Genomic DNA, 20372 nt, shown 5'->3' with positions numbered 1-20372 from the left:
TCTTGGCAGCACAATTTGTAATAGCCAAAACCTGGAAACAACCCAGGTGTCCAACAACAAATGAGTGGCTGAGCAAGTTGTGGTAAATATACACAATGGAATACTACTCAGCTGTAAAAAATGGTGACTTCACCGTTTTCAGCCGATCTTGGATAGACCTTGAAAAAATCATGTTGAGTGAAACAAGTCAGAAACAGAAGGATGAATATGGGATGATCTCACTCTCAGGCAAAAGCTGAAAAACAAGATCAGAAAAGAAAACAGAAGTAGAACTTGAAATGGAATTGGCATATCACACCAAAGTAAAAGACTCTGGGGTGGGTGGGTGGGGAGAATACAGGTCCAGGAAGGATTCAGAGGACCTAATGGGGATTGTATTGTTATATGGGAAACTGGGGAATGTTATGCATGTACAAACTATTGTACTTACTGTTGAATGTAAAACATTAATTCCCCAATAAAAAAATTGAAAAAAAAAAAAACACCATTGTCTATTCTATTTTTCTAGTACTGTTTTGGACCGACCTTCCCGTGGTGCATCCCGTGAGTACCCATTCATTGGGGAAACTGACAATCCTTCCTAGCCGACTGAATTCACATGGATCCCAGTCACTTTCAAAGCCATTAACTGGCTACGGAAGAATGGCAAACGCTAGAAGAAGTACTGTTTTCCACCCTTACCTGTTACACAATAACTGCAAGAATACACCTGGGCTTTGACAGAGAGCCACCTGGGATCCTTATACCAGTCCTTGCACTTTGCACCATGTGTGCTTAACCCGCTGAGCTACTGCCCAGCCCCCACCCATGGCAGATAATGGGCATGCTACAAACAATAGATAATATTGGTGGTTGTTATTTAATGTATCACTTGTATTAGTCTGGCTTCTCCAGGGAAAACAAACAGGGAATGTGTGTGTGTGTGTGTGTGTGTGTGTGTGTGTGTGTGTGTGTGTGTGTGTGTATGTGTGTGTGTGTGTGTGTGTGTGTAGAAAGAGAGAGAGAGAGAGGAGAGATTAACTGTGTGATTGTAGAGATAAGGTGAAGACTTGCAGTCTACAAAGTAGATATTCAGAAGAGCAGATAGAATAGTTCTAAACCAAGTCCATTCTCAAAGTGTGAGAAAGCCAGTGTCCCAAGAGCAGAGAAGGAATTCCCTTTTTTTCCAGCTTTCTGTTCTGTCAAGTCCTTCCACAGACAGCCTAAGGGTCATTCACATTGGAGAGGGTCATCTTGATTCCTTAGTCTTACCAATTCAAATGATGATCTCACCCAGAATACACAGACAGAGTCACCCAGAATAGTGTTCAATCAAATATCTAGGCATCTCCTGGCCCAGATGAGTCAACATTTAAATTAACCATCACACTTGTGAAATCATTTGGCATTTGAGTTAGGTGCCTCATCTCCAGTGAGGTTGTACTGATACCACTGATGAGACCACATCAGAGAACTTCTCTGTCACAAAGTCAGGCAGACACCTGGGGAATGGGGAGTGGGGTTCAGGGAGGAGTGGGCTGATTGTAATTTTATCTTTGAAAGTCTGTCTTCCAGAAACATTAAGTGTTTTGCCTTGACCCCATTTTTCTCCCAAGAGCTATTTTTTTTCTTTTGTTTCTGGAACAAGATAGCTCAGTAAATCCCCTTTACCTTTCTGGTTGATTTGCTATTTTCCTAATTTCAATTTTTCTCAACCATGACTCTTTGGTATCACCCACACACACATACACACACACTTTCTTTTTCTGCCATTTAAAACCTTCAGGCACGTTCTCAAATATTTTTCTCAAGTAGTTATTGGATAATCAGATATGGTCAGTCCCAGAGCTGAACTTAGAAAATGTGGGCAGGGCAGTTTCAGTTCCTGACCCAGAATGTTACAGCTATATGACATGTGAATGATGTGCTGAAGTTATCTAACAAATGTCCATAAAACCTCCACTCAGATTAAGGCCTCAAAGATTAATGAAAGAATGTTCATGAGGGGCTCACAATATCAAAGAGAAAGTAGTGAAACAGGGCACAAGGAGGAAAAATCATTTGTCTGGAGAATCACATTTGACTCCCTCTTTCATCACTTTCAAGTTGTGTGACCTGAACAAGTTTCTTCTCTGAGTGTTACTTTCCTCCTTGGCAAGAAGAAAGGAGTAAAATTCTTTTCGATGTCTTCCTTGGAGGGTAAAATACAGGTTGATTCTCACCCTCTACTCCTATGTACAGTTACACAGGAACACTCACACAACCCTGGCAAAAATCTCAAGATACATTTAAAACTGAGCACTGTGCTTAATAACTTTAAAATACTATGGTCTTTTCAGTGTTTCCATTTTATAAATAACAATTTTTAAAAAGTAAGCACGGGGGCTGAGCAGTAGCACAGCAGGTTAAGCGCACATGGTGTGAAGCGCAAGTACCGGTGTAAGAATCCTGGTTCGAGTCCCTATGTCCCCACCTGCAGGGGAGTCACCTCACAGGCGGTGAAGCAGGTCTGCAGGTGTCTTTCCCCCTCAGTCTTCCCCTCCTCTCTCCATTTCTCTGTGTCCTATTTAGCAATGATATCAATGACAACTTAATAATAATAACCACAACAACACAAAACAACAAAGGGCAACAAAAGGGAAAAAAATAGCCTCCAGGAGCAGTGAATTTGTGGTGCGGGCACGGAGTCCCAGCAGTAACCCTGGAGGCAAAAAAAAAAAAAAAAAGTAAACACATGTAATAATATCACTGTGTTAATTACATACATCTTTAATGCCAACCATACTTCCAAGGACCAATTTATTCACAGTATCCATAACTGCAGAACCAGAGTGGTTGGGCAGGATAATGACTTCTCATCCTAAAGGGTAAATCTGGCAAAAGAGATACAAATTTTAATACACAAACTTTGTTTTAGAATAAAGCTAAGGCAGTATTAAGTTGAAGACACCAATAATAAAATATTCTAAATAAAAATAAATGGACAAACTGAATCAATAGGGGCCATGCAGTGGCACACCTGGTTAAGCGAATATACTATATTACAGGACGATCCAGGTTCAAACCAAACCCTTGGTCCCCACTTCAGGGAGAAAGCTTCATAAGTGATGAAACAGGACTGTAGGTATTTGCCTCTTTCCTTCTCTACCTCCTCCTCCCCTCTCTATTCTTCTCTATCCATTAATAAGTAATCATAAGTGATGAAACAGAACTGTAAGTATTTGCCACTTTCCTTCTCTACCTCCTCCTCCCCTCTCTATTCTTCTCTATCCATTAATAAATAAAAAGAAAATCCAAACTGAATCAATGAAGTTTTTTTTCCTCCCCAAAAGTACAGCTGAGGTAGGTATGTTAAGTTTACCCTTGAAGACCCACTGATTATTCCTAGAATGTTGGGCTTCATTCAAGTGAACAAGCTTTAAAATATGTTTATTGCTAATGTTGACTGTACTTAAGTACTCTAGCAATGCTGCCCTTGAGAAAACTTCCTCTGCTTTTAAATCTTTTTTTTTTTTTAGCATTTTGGTAATTGATTGCAAAAGTAATGTTGTGTTGGCAAGAAGTTCATATTCATCCACAGTTCTAGCCCATTGTGCTTTGGGTAATTGGCTGAGGTCAGTCAGCACTGCTCTCTGGCAGACAAATCACTAATCATTTCATCCCACAGCATTCTGTCACCTATTGTAGTCACTTTTTAAAAAGGTTATTTGGCGGGGAGTTGGGCTGTAGCGCAGCGGGTTAAGCGCAGGTGGCGCAAAGCACAAGGACCGGCATAAGGATCCCGGTTCGAACCCCGGCACCCCACCTGCAAGGGAGTCGCTTCACAGGCGGTGAAGCAGGTCTGCAGGTGTCTGTCTTTCTCTCCTCCTCTCTGTCTTCCCCTCCTCTCTCCATTTCTCTCTGTCCTATCCAACAATGACAACAATAATAACTATAACAATAAAACAACAAGGGCAACAAAAGGGAGTAAATAAATAAAATAAATATTTTTTAAAAAATAAGAAAAGCTTTCTTTAGTAAAAACGACAAAAAAAAAAAAAAGGTTATTTGGCATCCAAAAGAGATGAACACAACCGAGACACTGTGGTTCAAAGTTAATATTTTTTTCTGAATAAAGTATACTAGAGATATAGAATGAATTGCATTCACCTTTTCACATTTCCTAAATATGGTCTGACATTTTCATATAAGCTAAGGGCTTCAGAGCTATTTACTATGATGATATCAATTATATTCTGTGGAGCATGTAGCACTTTGGACAAGTGGCTGTGGTATAGCTGCTCTTTTTTCCCTGTAGTGTTTAATTCTACTTGTAAATATTGCTCCATTTTCTGACACAATACTTGTTATAATAGACACCAACCTTGTAAAGCTAGAGAATTTGCCTTTTGAGTACCTATCAATAGATGATTAATAGAGCATCAATAGATGCTCAATAAATGTAGTGTGTAGGCTGAATGGATGATGGACCTCCAAAGATATGCCCAGTTTTTACTACCAGAATGCTATGATTTCTGATATGACTGAGGTGATGTTTTATGGGACCATAAACCGATTTTTTTTTTATATAAATGAAGAACATTCCAATTATACTCAGGTATATAAACTTTCCTATTCAAGGTGTGGTCTTTTAAAAAATTGTAAAGAAATGGAAGTTGAGATAGGAGAAATTATTCAGAGATGGTGGTTATTCTCAAGTAAATACTACATTTTCACTTTTTTTCAAATCTAATCCATTATATTATTAACCAGTATCCTATAGTGCCATTTTTGAAAGGAATTTCAGGCATCAAGGATCTAATCAACCAGTTTTCATATGAAACACACTTCCTAGATGTTTCTTCAAGTATGCATGATATAATAAGTCCAGCACAGGAAAACACTTAGGCACATTGTTGTTCATCTGAATGTTCCAGAAGCTTTTGTTTGCTCATCACACATGGCATCCAAATTCCCAGATGAAGGTGAGTCAGTGTCCCAGGGTCACAAAGGAACTGTGAAGGAAGGACTTCCATTTTCCTCAAGTTTTTGGTGGGCTCTCCTCAAAGAATTAATGCCTAGAATATGACACAGTTCATTTCTTTTCAGTCTTCTAATGACCTCTTCTGAGTTACTCCTTGTTTCAACATGAAGAGTAGATTCGAGGAGATAGATTTTTTTTTTCTTCCGTCATGGCTTCGGGTTCCTCTCAGATATACCTTTAAATAACATCCTCTGTTTATACCATTCAGAAAATATTTACAAAGCCCCCAAGTACTTTGCCAGGTACTGTGAAATCAGGGCACAAGGGTTCTCAGAGGTTCATCGTCATATGTTAAGTTTATCCGACAGGCACCGCTGGCGGATGGGCACAAAGGCAGCGAGAGAAATGAGCGGAACGTGGGATAAAAGCGGGAACCGGAAGTTCTACCCTCGAGCTTCGTCTTGCCCTTGCGGGTGGCGGGTGCTGTCAGACAATAGCCGCCTCCTCAGCCGACTGCAAAGTGCATTTCTTCGGTTCAGTGGCTCCCCGTGTTTTCTCGCCATTTTTCCTTAGCGATTCAGGACATTCGTATGATTACAGGCTCCCTACCAACCCCCCGCCCCCAATAATTGTGACGCCGCTGCCGGGACACTCGGGTGGGTCCAGGGGAACCAGCATGGAAGTCTGTCTGTCCTGCGCTGCAAGCCGCGGCCGCTTCTACAACCCCTTGTTCGGTTACTTGAGAATTAAAGGACAGATGTGAAAAGGGTCCACAGAGAAGGTGGTTGCAAGCACCATGTCAGGGTCGCCCCAGGAAGAAAGGGCGGCGGCTCCCTCCTACTGCCACCGCCGACTCCAAACCCTAACCCTTTCTGTAATTCGCTTGGGAAACGGCGAAGGAGGCCATTTCCAGACAAAGCCCCCTTGTGAGAGCCCGGCCGCCGCCGCATAACCGCGTCGGGACTGAAAGAAACCCAGCCGCGGCAGCCGCCCCACGGAGGGGAAGCTCGTGGTCTTTCAAATGCGTGGCGGGCGCGATGAGTGCGGGAGGAGGCGCTCCAGGCCCCGGTTCCCCGGCCGCTCCTTCCTGGCGGGCAGGACTTGCGGGCGGTCGGGAAGCCGCCTCCCCCGCGGCGCGGCGCGGCGCGGCGCGGCGCAGCACGGCCCGGCTGGAAGTAGTGCGGCCCGCGCGCGGAAGGAAACGTTGGCGAGGGCCGCGCTGTGACACGCCCGCGGCAACGTGCCGGCTCCCGCGGCCTCGGCGCGCGCATCTGTGGAGACCTGGACCGCGCTCCTGGCACTGCGGGCGGCTTACAGGGCTGTCGCCGGACCTGAAGGTCGACCCCGAGCAGCCTCAGGCCGGGCCGCCGCTCAGACCCACCACCTCGGGTCCCTCTACGTGTGCGGACCCAAGTGAGAGCACGCAGGTAAAACCAACAACAAAAAGCTCGCGGTTAACAGTTCTCCAGAAGAGTAAGAACATGTTACATGGAGGCCGGTGTTAATACAAACAGTAGCTGGCATCAACTCAGAAGTTAAACACAAGATCCTGTGCGTCCGTTTAGGTGAAATTCTAAATTTTTTTTTCTTTTTTAATAAGCAGCACCCACCAGCTTGTACTTTTAAACGTTCGTCAACGCTTTTTAATTGGTTTGACATTGTGGTTATAATAGGATAAATCTTTCATATGGTTGAACACAGCTTGCCGCACCCACCACCAGAGTTGCCGTCAGTACACCAGAGGGAACCCTCCGTGGACCCTTCAGCCCCATCCCACCTCCGCCCCCACGGAGATGAAATTCCACCAGAGGTATTAAAAAAAAAAAACAAAAAACGATGGTGATGAAACGGTGACCTGGGGCTGAGGAGACAACACAATGGTTATGCAAAAAGGCTTTCGTGCTTGAGGCACCAAAGGTTCCAGGTTCAATCCCTGCACCACCGGAAGCCAGAGGCCAGAGCTGAGCAGTGCTGTGGTTCCTGTCACATATATATTTCTCTGTTTAAAAAAAAAAAAAAAAGATAAAAATGTAAAAAAAAAAAAAAAAAAAAAAAAAAAGCTTCAATTTGGACAGAGGTGAGACAGACCAGAGCATGGAACAAAGGAGCAGGCAGGAAGTTTGGAGCTTGATGGAACATTCCATGGATTGCTAAAACTCAGGGTACAGGACAGGTCACCACAGTTCAGCACAGTAGTGTTAAATAGGTCTACTATACCCCCCTTTTTTAAATTGCCATCAGGGTTATTGCTGGGGCTTGGTGCCAGCACTAGGAATCCACCACTCCCAGAGGCCATTATTCTTTTCTTTCTTTCTTTTTTTATTTTCATTTTATTGGACAGTATAGAGAGAAATTGAGTGAGAAGGGGCAGATCAAGAGTGAGAAAGACACGTACAGACCTGGTTCACAGTTGTGAAGCAATCCCCCTGCATATGGGGAGTGGGGTCTTGAACCCAAGTCCTTGCAGATGGTAGTATATGTGCTTAACCATGTGCACCACTCCCTGGCTCTAGCCTGTGTATTTTGTTATATTCGATTCAATGTAATATATCCTGGATATAGCCATTATCTGAAAAAAAAAAATAGGTGGGGGAAAAGTAGTGACTGGATAATTAAGAAGAGGAAAACAGGTTGGTGGGAAGATGTACCCTCTACAGAATCCCAGAGCTAAATGTGTGCTGTCTCTGAATGATTCTCTGTCCTCGGAGAATTGGTGAGCCTAGCACTGGGTATAGTTCAGGTAATGGACCCAGTTTATATAACTCTACAGATTTGTTCAGTCCCACCTCACTGCCCCAATTTGGGTTTCTTGCTGAGTGCAGAGGCCCTGCCTCCCCATGCTGTGTGACTTCCTTTGTGAAGCTGTCTCTGGTGAGGATTAGGCTTCAGCACTGTTTCTCTCACACTATGGCTCTGAGAACAGAAGGTTCTGGATGCTCTACCAACCCCCAAAATTGACTTTCCTGTCAATTGCCTGCATAGGTCAGCTGCTACACCCAGGAAAGCTGTGCATCAGAGCCCTATGAAGGCAAACTTCCCTTCAAAGGAGGCAGAAAGCAACAAGTAGCCAAAATAACAGCTCCTCTTCCTTCTCCATTGATTTTCAGTCTCAATGCATAATGATTCTATTTAGATTGTCTGGAAGCTGACCTTTGGAACTGAGCCATCAGCTGTACTTTTATTTATTTATTTACTCGATAGAGACAGCCAGAAATCAAGAGGTAAGGGAAAGATAGAGAGGGAGAGAGACAGGGAACACCTGCAGCCCTGCTTCACTACTCCTAAAACTTTCCTTCTGTAGGTGGGGACGGGTGGGGGGTAGGGTTTCAAACCGGTTCCTTGTGCACTGTAACATGCACTCAATCAGGTGCAACACCACCCGGCCCCAATCAGCTGTACTTTCTTGTGAAGTTTTTAGCCCAATAATAGGCCACTTTATATTTGCTTTACTTTGCTTTTCCAACTTGCAGCTCTGGGACTACACCTCCTAATAAAATTCCAGTCTTTAAACGTGGTCTCAGGCTCTCCTTCCTAGGTAATCCTTTATCAGTAACTAGGCTTTGAGGCTCTGCTTTTCTGGAAATTTTACAGCTACACACATACAGAGAGAATGAATCTTTGGCTTAGCTTACTATACCATTAGCCCTATATTGCTACCTTAAAAAGGCAACCAGTTGAGATCACTGCTAAATACATTTATGTAGGTTACTCTGTTTGAAGTTAGTAGAAATAAAAATTGATTTTCCCATTTATTGGCTGGTAGTGGTGTTTCCCTTCAAGAGTAAATTCTGAGAGCACTAAGATTTATATATTGTAGACATTTGAAAATGTGAAAATCTTGATATGCATGTGGGCACAAAACATAGAAAACAATTATCATGAACACAAAGCTGGAAGGTACAGGTACTTTTTGTTCATTTACAAAGATACTTTATCTTTCCTAAAATCTTATTATCAGAGAAGGCTATGTTAAAACCTTTTAAAGCAACTTCTCGCCCAGAATGCTTAGCAAAAACATTTTTTTGCTTCATACTATTTTAAATATTGAAAATGTGAGTAAGGTGTTTTTAACGGTGACTGCCACTGACTGTGTGACCTCCTGTTTATTGTAGGTTTGTCAGACCTTGTTCTCCCCTCCCACCTGGCTTACCAACTATCTGTAACTTGATCAGTGGTAACTTGAGATGAGAATGGCCAGGGTCATATGTTAAATAGGACACTTCCACATTCTTGACCACAAAATCCTCCCTTTCCTGGCCACTTAAACACTGTTACATAATCTACAAAAACATGGATGTGATGATCTTCTGCTACATATGCTGGCAAAGGTCACAGCTGCTAACCTGCCAGTTTATTAGAGAGATTGCTTTTATTGCTTATAGCCTGACCTTCAAAATAGTGAAACATTGTTATTATTTTTAAATATGTTGTACCTTCACCTACCTACATCATCATAGTGAACTGATGTTTTTAGAGAAAACTGTGTAGTCCAGCATGTGGCACAGTGGGTAAAGTATTAGATTTTCAACCATGAGGTCTTGAGTTCAATTCCTGGCAGGACATGTCCCAGAGTGATGTCTGGTTCTTTCTCTCTCTCCCGTCTTTCTCATGAATAAATTAAATTGAGAAAGAGAGAGAGAGAAAATATTGTCATCCTACCCTACTATGGAAAAGTCTTTTTTCTTTCTACATTTGATAGGTAAAAAGTAAGCCAGCAAGGCTGTATCCATGCTGTATTTAAATTCATTTTCAAAAACAAAAACCATTACAAAATATACTGAATTACAGATACACAGCATCAGAGGATATCTCATTAAGCAAACACAAGAGCTTCTCTTTAAGTCCAAATGCTTGATTCTTTACAAATACATAAAGGCAGAAAATGTTCTAGTAAACATAAAGGTTTTTAAGTATACAAAACCCCCTTCAGAACAGGTTGTAAATTTGCTGCAGTTGTATTGTCATTGCTCCAAACATTTTTGGAATTCCATAGGAATTTGCTAAAAGTGACTGACATTCTTTTAAATGATATCATCAGTGACAGCAAATCTTCCTTCTCTGAAAGTAGATTTAAGTTTTAGAAAAACTAAAATGTCATTTGGACCAGACCAAGCTTAGTAAAATAGTTTATCAGGGAGATTTAAAACAAGCAAGAAAGTGGACTGAGTAATACTTAAAAACTGAAACTCAGAAAAGGAGAATTAAGGGAGAAATTAAAGCAGAAATTGATAAATTTGAAAACAAAAACCAAATTATCATCAAAAGAAACTCATTGGAATAAAATAGAAAAAAAACAGATATCTCTGGCAAATCTGTTTAATACAAGAGAAAATATAAATAAAATTGTAAAAGAGACATAATATGGAGGGTTTTTTAATTACATAAGAGGTTTTTTTTTTTTTTTTTTTTGCCTCCACTACTCCTAGAGGCCTTTTGGTTTTTCATTTTATTGTATAGGACAGAGAGACAATGAGAGGGTAAGGTGGAGATAGGAAGAGAGACAATGAGAGGATGTGGTGGAGATAGGGAGAGAGACACCTGCAGACCTGCTTTACCTCTTGTGAAGGGACCCTCCTGTAACTGGGGACTCAAATTGGGATCTTTGTGCTGGTCCTTGGGCTTGGTACTATGTGCACTTAGCCTGGTGCACCACTCCCTGGCCCCTGAGAGTACTATCTGTAATTAACTCTGTGCTGATGCTCCCCCCCCCAATAAAACATAAATTGAATCAATAAGAAAATTTTAGAACAAAGGTAGGGAAGAAATAAGACTGAGTCCTATAGATCTTCTAGGTGAATTCTTGCAAAATTTGAAGAATGTAGATGTATCAAAATTTAATTATTTTTCTGAATCAAGCAACAATTATATATAGCATTAGGAGAACACTCAAAAACATAAACTCATATAAGAAATTCAATACCAGGGGCTGGGTGGTGGCACACCTGATTGAGCTCACATGATACAGTGTGTAAGGACCCAGGTTCAAGCCCCAGGTCCCCACCTGCAAGGAAAGCTTTGCAAGTGGTAAAGCAGTGCTGCAGTCTCTCTCTCCCTATCTCCTCTTTCCCTCTCAATTTCTGGATGTCTCTAACCAATAAATAGATAAAGATATTTTTTAAAAACAATAAAAAAAGAAATTCAATAACAGAATTACCCCACACACAAAATAAAAAATATTATGCATTTAAATTACATAGGAAAGAGATGTCATCTTTTTAAAATTATTTATTTTCCTTTTTGTTGCCCTTGTTGTCTTTTTATTATTGTTGTAGTTATTATTGTTGTTGTTATTGATGTTGTCGTCATTGTTAGATAGGACAGAGAAATGGAGAGAGGAGGGGATGACAGAGGGGAAGAGAAAGACACCTACAGACCTGCTTCACCGCCTGTGAAGGGACTCCCTTGTAGGTGGGGAGGCGGGGCTCGAACCAGGATCCTTACTCCTGTCCTTGCGCTTTGCACCACGTGCGCTTAACCCACTGTGCTACCGCCCGACTCCCAAGAAATGTCATCTTAATATATGAATAGATGGCGGGCTGGGTGGTGGTGCACCTGGTTGAGCACGCATGTTGCAATGTGCAAGGACCCAGGTTCAAGCCCCCGGTCCCCACCTGCAGGGGGAAAGCTTTGTGAGTGGTAAAGCAGAGTTGCAGGTGTTTTTCTGTCTCTTTCCTTCTCTGTCTCCCCCTTCCTCTCGATTTCTGACTGTCTGTCCAATAAGTAAATAAATAAAGATACAAAATATATATATATGAATAGATGATAAAATCTATACCTACTCCTAATTTAAATGACTTGACTAAAAAGCTATTTGTAAATACTGATATAAAACCAGTAATTGACATCATATATTTTAATAAGGGCTTATAAGAATAATGATGCTAATGGAAGACAGCCAAGCTGTAAGAAAAAGGAGAAAATATAAACTTCCCATCAATACTATTCTTTCTCCCAGAAGCAACCTCTATTAAGTTTCTTACATATCCTTCCAGAAATTTTCCATGCACATAAAACCATATGAATATTACATTTGAAAACAACAGATGGAATCATACTGTACATATTGTTTTGCACTTGCCTTTTTATTATATGAAGTATCTTGGACATCATCCCATATCAGCACATTGATCTAACAAAATTTTCCATAACAGCTGAATTCTATTATAGAAATGAAACAATTTTTCTCACCTATCATTGACTGTCTAGCTTGTTTTTTAGTCTTTTGTGATTATGAACACTTACAGAGTATCTTTGAATATCTTGTTGTCACTGTGTAATTGTAGGATTAATGGCTTTCCTTAGAATGGCTGGATCCATATTTGGGTAGATATTCCAAATTTGCATCCCAAGAGGCTAGCCCAATTTATTACCCCAGTACAAGTATATGTAAAAAGGTTGTTAATTTACTGTATTTACTGTTGACTATAAAACATTATTCCCTAACCCCCCCCCAATAAAAAGAGGGGGAGAAAGATAGAATAAAAAAGTTGTTGATGGGCACATGAAAGTTTGTTTTGCTATTCCATTTTAAGATTTCATCCTGGGGGCCGGTAGTAGCACAGCGAGTTAAGCGCACATGGTGTAAAGCGCAAATACCAGCAGAAGGATCACAGTTCAAGCCACGGGCTCCCCACTTGCACGCGGGTGGCTTCACAAGCGGTGAACCGGGTCTGCAGGTGTCTAATTTTCTTTCACCTTCTCTGTTTTCCCCTCCTCTCTCGATTTCTCTCTGTCCTATCCAGAAATAACAATAACAACAAGGGCAACAAAAATGGGGGTGGGGAGAATGTCCTCCAAGAACAGTGGATTCGTGGTGCAGGCACTGAATTCCAGTGATAATCCTGGAGGCAAAAAAAAATTGTGATCCTTAAGAATGTAATAACGGAGGAGTCTGGCGGTAGCACAGCGGGTTAAGCGCACGTGACACAAAGCGCAAGGACCGGCATGAGGATCCCGGTTCAAGCCCCCAGCTCCCCACCTGCAGGGGAGTCGCTTCACAGGCGGTGAAGCAGGTCTGCAGGTGTCTGTCTTTCTCTCCCCCTCTCTGTCTTCTCCTCATCTCTCCATTTCTCTGTCCATTCCAGCAATGACAACATCAACAACAGCAACAATAATAGCTACAACAATTTAAAAAAAAAAAAAGGGCAACAAAAGAGAATAAATAAATAACTAAATATTGAAAAAAAATTTTTAAAAAAAGATGTGGATCATGTTCACATCTGCAAAGAATGTAATAATGGGGAGTCGGGCAGTAGCGGCAGCGGGTTAAGCGCACGTGGCACAAAGCACAAGGACCTGCATAAGGATCCGGGTTCGAGCCCTCGGGCCCTCACCTGCAGGGACTCGCTTCACAAGTGGTGAAGCAGGCCTGCAGGTGCCTTTCTCTCCCCCTCTCTGTCTTTCCCTCCTCTCTCCATTTTTCTCTGTCCTATCTAACAACAACGACATCAATAACAACAACAATAAAAAACAAAGGCAACAAAAGGGAAAATAAATGTTTTTTAAAAGTGAAAAAAGAATGTAATAATGATGTGACAAGAATGTAGATGCCCCTTACCACCACTGTTCTTTAAAATTATGCTGAAACTCTGTAGTAAGAAACAGAAATAACAGGTGAAGTACTAAAAAGCTGAAGGAAATTGCCTTTATTTACAAATGACACTTTTGCCTAGAAAACTTGAGACCTGATTGAAAAACTTGCCATAAAATAACTATCAAAAGTTTACAACTTTTCCACTGCTCTAGCAATAACCTGGTGAGCGATACATATGTTTTTAAAGATTTTATTCACATAATTATACTGGCAAAAAATAGAAGGGTTCTATACTTTAAAAAAAAAAAAAAGACAAGGGTGTCAGGCGGTAGCGCAGCGGGTTAAGTACACGCGGCACAAAGTGCAAGGATCGGAGTAAGGATCCCAGCTCGAGCCCTGGCTCTCCACCTGCAGGGGAGTCACTTCACAGGTGGTGAAGCAGTTCTGCAGGTGTCTTTCTCCCCCCCAACCCCCACCCCCACATTCCCCTCCTCTCTCCATTTCTCTATGTCCTATCCAACAACAACGACATCAGTAACAACAACAATAAAACAGCAAGGGCAACAAAAGGGAAAATAAATAAATAAATATTAAAAGAAAAAAGACAGGGAAAAACACGAAAGCAAAAAAAAAATGATTGGAGAAATCTGATTTTCTCCAAACTAAATGTATTTATTCCTTTATTTGTAACTTTAATCAAAATTCCAATGAGATTTTTTAGAAGTTGAAAAAAAGCAATTTCCGTTTAGAGGAAAAAAGAAGTGTAGAATGCTTTTGAAAAGGAGAGTAATAACAGTATATTCACTGTACCAGATGTTAATGCATTTTATAAAAGCCACAACAACTTCAAACTACTGAGAAAACATACCGTAAAAAAAAAAATTCTATATACTGATAAGTGAAGCATCACCTATGAGGAGGACAGAGATTATTCAGTAACTGGTAGCAGGAAAACTCACCAATGATTGGCAAGAGGAAAAAAAATCAGATTACATGTTCACTTCATACCGTGTGCTGAAATACATCCCACATGAACTAAAGATGCAACTGTGGAAAGGAAGCAATAAAAAAGAAAATATTAGTGAGTATTTATGTGATTCTCAGATGGAAAAGAACCATGAAACAATGGAAGAAGTCATATGGCTGTGTGTGCACAAGCATTTAGCACATGTGTCCAAAACTTATAAACAATAAGTTGTAAAGTAGAGAGATTTTGTCATAAAATAACAAAGCTAATGATCATAAGGTCCTTAAAAGCTTTTTCAGAGAGGGAATTTTTCACTTGTTCTGTTTGTTTCTGCTTGATTACATGTATAAAAGGTAGTATTTTGATCATAGTTGCTTTTCTGCCCTGTAACCTCTGGAAGAGGTTCACATATTTCTTGGAAATCCAGGGGTTTCTTATTACTATTCTATTTTTCCAAATTCAGAAGAATGTATCCTTATGGCTTTCAGTACAAAGAGGAAGTGAACTGAAATATCAACAAGCAAATCTTTGGAAATGAAGTCATTAAAGTCAAGCTGAGTGAACAAGATTTAGAGAGAGAAAAACAAACTGTTAAAAGCAACTACCCTACCAGTCCTCAAATCCTTGTGTTCAGTCAGGATTCATTCATTCCACCCCATGCTGAGCTGTCACAAATTACACCCAAGGGATATAGCCTAGCTTGGTTCAGAGCCCAAATGAGGACAAGGTCCAGAGGCCTTAACTGGAGAACTAAGACCATGAGAAAGTTCTCTGACCTCTGTAGAAAATGGCTTCTCTTCTGCCATCTTCTGTGGAGCTTGTGCTAACAAGTTTACTGGAGTCTTACTACTGAAGACTGTTCTAAGTATGTTTTGACCTTGTAAGATGCCTGAATTATCCCACATAAACTTTACCAAAAAAAAAAAAAAAACACACCAATATTTAGGCTAATCTCCATTTTTCACTTTAGGGAAATGGAGCAGAGAATGGTCAAGTAACTTTTTGACATCACATCTTGTAGTGAAGTTAACACAGCTAGGAAATGACAAAAGCTTTATTTGAGCCAGGCAGTTGGAGCTGGAACCTGGCCTCACAACTCTGTGAAATCTGGAATTGTTACCCCTAATTTACACTAAAGTAGTGGGAAACCAGAAATGGGTTATTGGAATTAATAAGTGTGTCTGAAAGAATTTAACATCAGAGCATGGATGGACTTATAGTAAGGAATGACTAGAAGGAAAGCAGCATTTAAACATCTTGGATTAGAGAAAGAAGTGCCCTGAACTTTAAACACAAGCTGCCTTAAGAGGATGGGAGCTGGAAAGAGACAATCAGAAATTGTCCTGAGCAGTGAATGAAAATGATTGTAGCCACTAGTTCTATACTGACGGACGATGTAAAATAGTGAGAGAAATCACATCCATAAAATTCCCATCATGTTTATCCTATCTACCTTCCTGAAGTGCCAGCTCCTGTTCCAAGTCACTGTTTGTGTAAGAATGCTACTGTTGATTTATATCAACGTTTATTTATCAGCCTTTGTTACCTTAGATAACAAGACTAGAAGCTGTGTCTAAAGCAATAAGCCAAGTCTCTCATTGCACAGTGGGATTTTCACTGTTTTTAAAAGTGAAAAACAAGGTTAACACAAGTGCTTTTTATAATTATCTTACCAAGAAATAGAGTATGAATTAACATTTAAGTTTATTGCTTGATCTTTGATCACATTTTTTTTATTCCACAATATTTTGAATACAGTGGACCTTAACACCAAAAAAAAAAAAAAAAAATCCCTGTTCTGAGGAACTTTTACAAAATGATCCATGTTAAGTGTACTAGAACTCCATCTATTGAAAAGTAGAAAAATGAATCCTGTTGCTCTATGATCCATCTCTCACTTATCTCATTTTGTCAAGTCTGAGTTGATAGGTGTCAGAAAAGATACATATATTCTTTTTTAAATTTATTTTTATTATCTTTTTTTATTTATTGATTGGATAGATACAGCCAGAAATTGAGAGGGAAGGGAGGGATAGAGAGGGAGACAGAGAGACACCTGTAGCACTGCTTCACCACTTGTGAAGCTTTCCCCTTTCAGGTGGGGACTGGGGGCTCAAACCCAGGTCCTTGCACATTGTAATATGTGTGCACAACCAGGTGTGCCACCACCCAGCCCCATTCATTTCAAAATGCCCTTAAGATTGATATGTATTATCAATTGCAAAGGAAATTTTGCTAATTGCAAATCATAACATTAACCTCAAGTTTTTGTAATGTTATACTAGTTCTCATCAGAGTTGCAATAAGAATGTTATCTCCATAGGTATCTGTATTTTCATAAATAAATCTTCCTCTTGGTCTCTTCTCAAATGTGAGCAAATTCAGTGCAATAGCCTTTCCTCACTTCTCTTTCCTGCTCAAAACAAATATTCTTTCCTTCCATAATTGTTAGTTATCAAAATCCTTCAGTGGCCTGTAGCAACCAAAAAGGTTTCCAGCATTTGATCTCAAATGGTAAAAATAAACAAATAAAGCAGGAAGGAGATGATTCTTCAGACTGAAATATTTGGCTATGCCTTGGGAGAAAAATAAAAGACACTCTTAATTTGTGGTTATAATAACATTGTTATGATTTCTTTTTCTGGGATTCTCCAGCATGAATTAAATACAACATGGTTCATCCCATGAGAAATTCAGTGCTGATGGAAAACTGCAGAAAATCCAGGTAAGCTAAAAGAGAAAGATCAGGAAATTGTGAAGAAAATAAATACAATCAGAAAATGAGAGAGATTCTGTGAATACAGGAAACAAACATAGCAGGTTTGAATGCTTAATATGTCAAGCCTGCTAAAGGCCAGTGACATATGACACCACGATGGGAAAAGAGCCCAGGGTGAAAAGTTTCTAAGCTGACTATTAAATAGATGTAACTCACTGACTAGCGTGCCCATGTGGGATTTTAATTACTTAGACATCTGTTTAGCAAAGTGTACTACTAAATAGGGATCAAATACAGAGATCAAATTACACGGGGAGGAGAGTGGAGATGACATTCATGACTCAGAAAGGAGAGCTATCGGCCAGGGGAAAATCAATCCCGGCTTTACATCTCACCAACAGAGAGGCAATTATTTTAGATGTGGGGCTGGTTAGCATCCTAGGTCATGAATTTAATTAAATAACCCTCCAGAGGCAGAAAACAGAACAAACCACTGTATTTAACTGTCAGTAAGACATGCTACAAATAAATGGCCCAAATTCCTTCTCTTTTTATTCCCTCCTCCCCTGTAGAGTTGCTGAAGTTTTCTTAAATCCACAACTCCTAATTTAGCTTTCTCCTAATTTAGTCTTTTCTTCCCAGTGGTATCCAATAAACTCATAGAAATTGATGGCTTGAACTAGTGACAGGATTTGTCTTCCACATTCTCAAAGAGATACTTGAGAAGATAAAGAAAGGGGACAAGGTCCCCTTAAGGAGTGTCTAATATAGGATGGCTCCCAGAACTCATTCATTCACTCATTCATTCATTCATTTTTAAATTTATTTACCCATTTTTCTACTGAGTGCCAGTCAGCTATGCTAAGTGATATACAGGATATGGTTTTTGCCTTCATGGTTCTTAGACCCCAGGCCTATAGCTCCTGTGTAAGCAACAATCTAAGGACTTCTAAGAATAATTTTTCACATGGATACTGTTTTGTTTCTTTTTTTTTTTTAAATCCCCACCACCACCACCACACTTAGATGAGAAACTCTAAGATTTTGCCCGAGACAATTTCATTATTAGTGAGGTTAGGATTTCATTCTCTGTATTCCAAATGCTCGTTAAACTACATCATATAAGAACTGAAGTCACTTCACAATTAACTACAGCCAGGGATCACTTATGTTTATGATGTGACTTGGAGGGTATAATGTTTGGTGGGTATGAAATTGCCTTTTGAAAAATAACTGGTTTAATTCTCCATCTGAACCAAATAGCTAACTGAGTACAAGTTAAATTTTAAGATTCTAGTTATCTCCTAATCGCAGTTGGGAGCACACTTTAGAAGACATTGTTTTTTTTGTTTTTATTTATTTATTTATTTTTAATTTTTTATTTAAGAAAGGATTAATGAACAAAACCATAAGGTAGGAGGGGTACAACTCCACACAATTCCATTTTTATCGCGCCAAAGTAAAAGACTTTGGGGTGGGGAGGGAGGAGGGTTCAGGTCCTGGAACATGATTACAGAAGAGAACCTAGTGGGGGTTGAATTGTTATGTGGAAAACTGAGAAATGTTACACATGTACAAACTACTGATTTTGCTGTTGACTGTAAACTATTAATCCCCCCAATAAAGGGGGGAAGACATTTTTTATCAGTCAAGTTGCCAGTGGAAATTCAGGAGCATCTAATTAACTAGCGTGACTAGAACTATATGTGCAAAGTAATTGTTATACTGGTTTACGTTTGATCTGAGAAATTTTTGTGTTATGGTTTGGTGGGATTCCAATTTGAATTAGTTGTCCAAATATTCTTTTTTTTTTTTTGGTTGAATTTAAGGTGTTAAATTTAAGATTTAGCAAATTAGTAAATGTTATATATAGTTGTGGATTGAAGATATAATTCAGCTCATCTCTGTGGCAAAGACATAAAAGATGTGACTAGTATATTATAGCATCTAGAGAATGGATGGCTTTTCATTGGCTTTTCACCCCAAAGCAGACATGTGAGTAGAGCACTAGAACATATTAAAGCTCAACTCTTACTTAAGTTTGCTGACCAGTACCCAACAACTCCAAGATGCTGGTTGGACTTTATTGCTAGAGAAATTCACAAGATTATTATGAGAAATCTTTATAATAAAACCTTATTAAGGAAAACCTCACCTGCAGTGGCTCTTAAGCCTGAAGTATCTTGATAGTTCATTCCTTTTTATCACCTATTCTAGATTTGTATCAGCTTCAGATTGTACTCATACTATTCTACACAGATTGCTTGGTGGGGTGAACCAGACCCTCATCTCTAAGTCTTAAGCCCTGATCACCACACCCATCCCCGACCATGGATTCTAATTTTATGTATGTACTGTTAAAACTAGGTATAATAGCATCAAAACACTGCCACTGGGCTCTCTGTGTACCAAATATTCTTCCCTCCCTGCATTCTGTGATAGAGTCCTAGCTCCTGCTAATCATGGTCAGTGTCCTTTGCCACTATTTCCTACTAGTCTTTTAGTGTAAAACTAGAGGATTGAGTGGCAATTGTAGTGTAAAGAACACTGTAACTGTGCCCACTGATAAAGTATCATCCCCCTGGGAACCAAGAGCTCTTGACCCAGAGAATCTAATATTTGGGAACAGGAAGCACAAACTCTGTAAGTGTACCACTGGGAATGGGAGTAAGCAAGGTCATACCTACCCCCCTCTATCTCTATACCCATATATTCTGCTAGAACCATATAGTTGTTATTGATTTAGAGTGACATGACAGCCTCATGGCTTATCTCCATGCTGGAGCCTCAGCTATATCTTTAAGAGATCCATTTTATAATGCCCATGACTTAAAAGAGGTACAGTGTGAGATAGAACCTCTGGACTTTTTGGTCCAAGGCATTATTGTATGGAGTCCTGTGTTGTTGGATCACATATTTTTAAGTACTTAGATGCTAATATTAGCTGAAACCTTTGGAGAGAAGAGGGAAGTAGATACCCCAAACATATATTAATTCTGATCAAAATTAATTTGACTCTTGTAGGGTAAAGGTCCAATATAATCAGTTTACCTCCAAAATGATCTCCTGAAGATTGGAGCTATATTGAGGAGTCACCATTAAACTTTATAATGGCTAGGTTGGCCATTTGGCAGCAGCAGTAGCTGGATTGACCTTGAAGGGTAGAAGTCCCTGTTATTGGGTCTATTCATTAAAATCCATCAGATCCTAA

General features: G+C 40.0%; 1 long non-coding RNA gene across 1 annotated transcript in view; it reads left to right on the top strand.

The window, feature by feature from the left end:
- The first annotated feature begins 6347 nt into the window (after positions 1-6347).
- Positions 6348-20372, top strand: part of LOC132539021 (uncharacterized) — an 87485-nt gene continuing 73460 nt past the window's right edge. Inside the window, exons 1-2 of the long non-coding RNA XR_009550332.1 lie at positions 6348-6369; positions 17098-17167. This is a non-coding gene — a long non-coding RNA (uncharacterized LOC132539021). The remainder of the gene's footprint in view (positions 6370-17097; positions 17168-20372) is intronic.

This window comes from Erinaceus europaeus, chromosome 6 (genome assembly GCF_950295315.1).
Source record: "Erinaceus europaeus chromosome 6, mEriEur2.1, whole genome shotgun sequence".
NCBI lineage: Eukaryota > Metazoa > Chordata > Mammalia > Eulipotyphla > Erinaceidae > Erinaceus > Erinaceus europaeus.
This window is presented reverse-complemented; position numbering and strand designations above follow the sequence as displayed.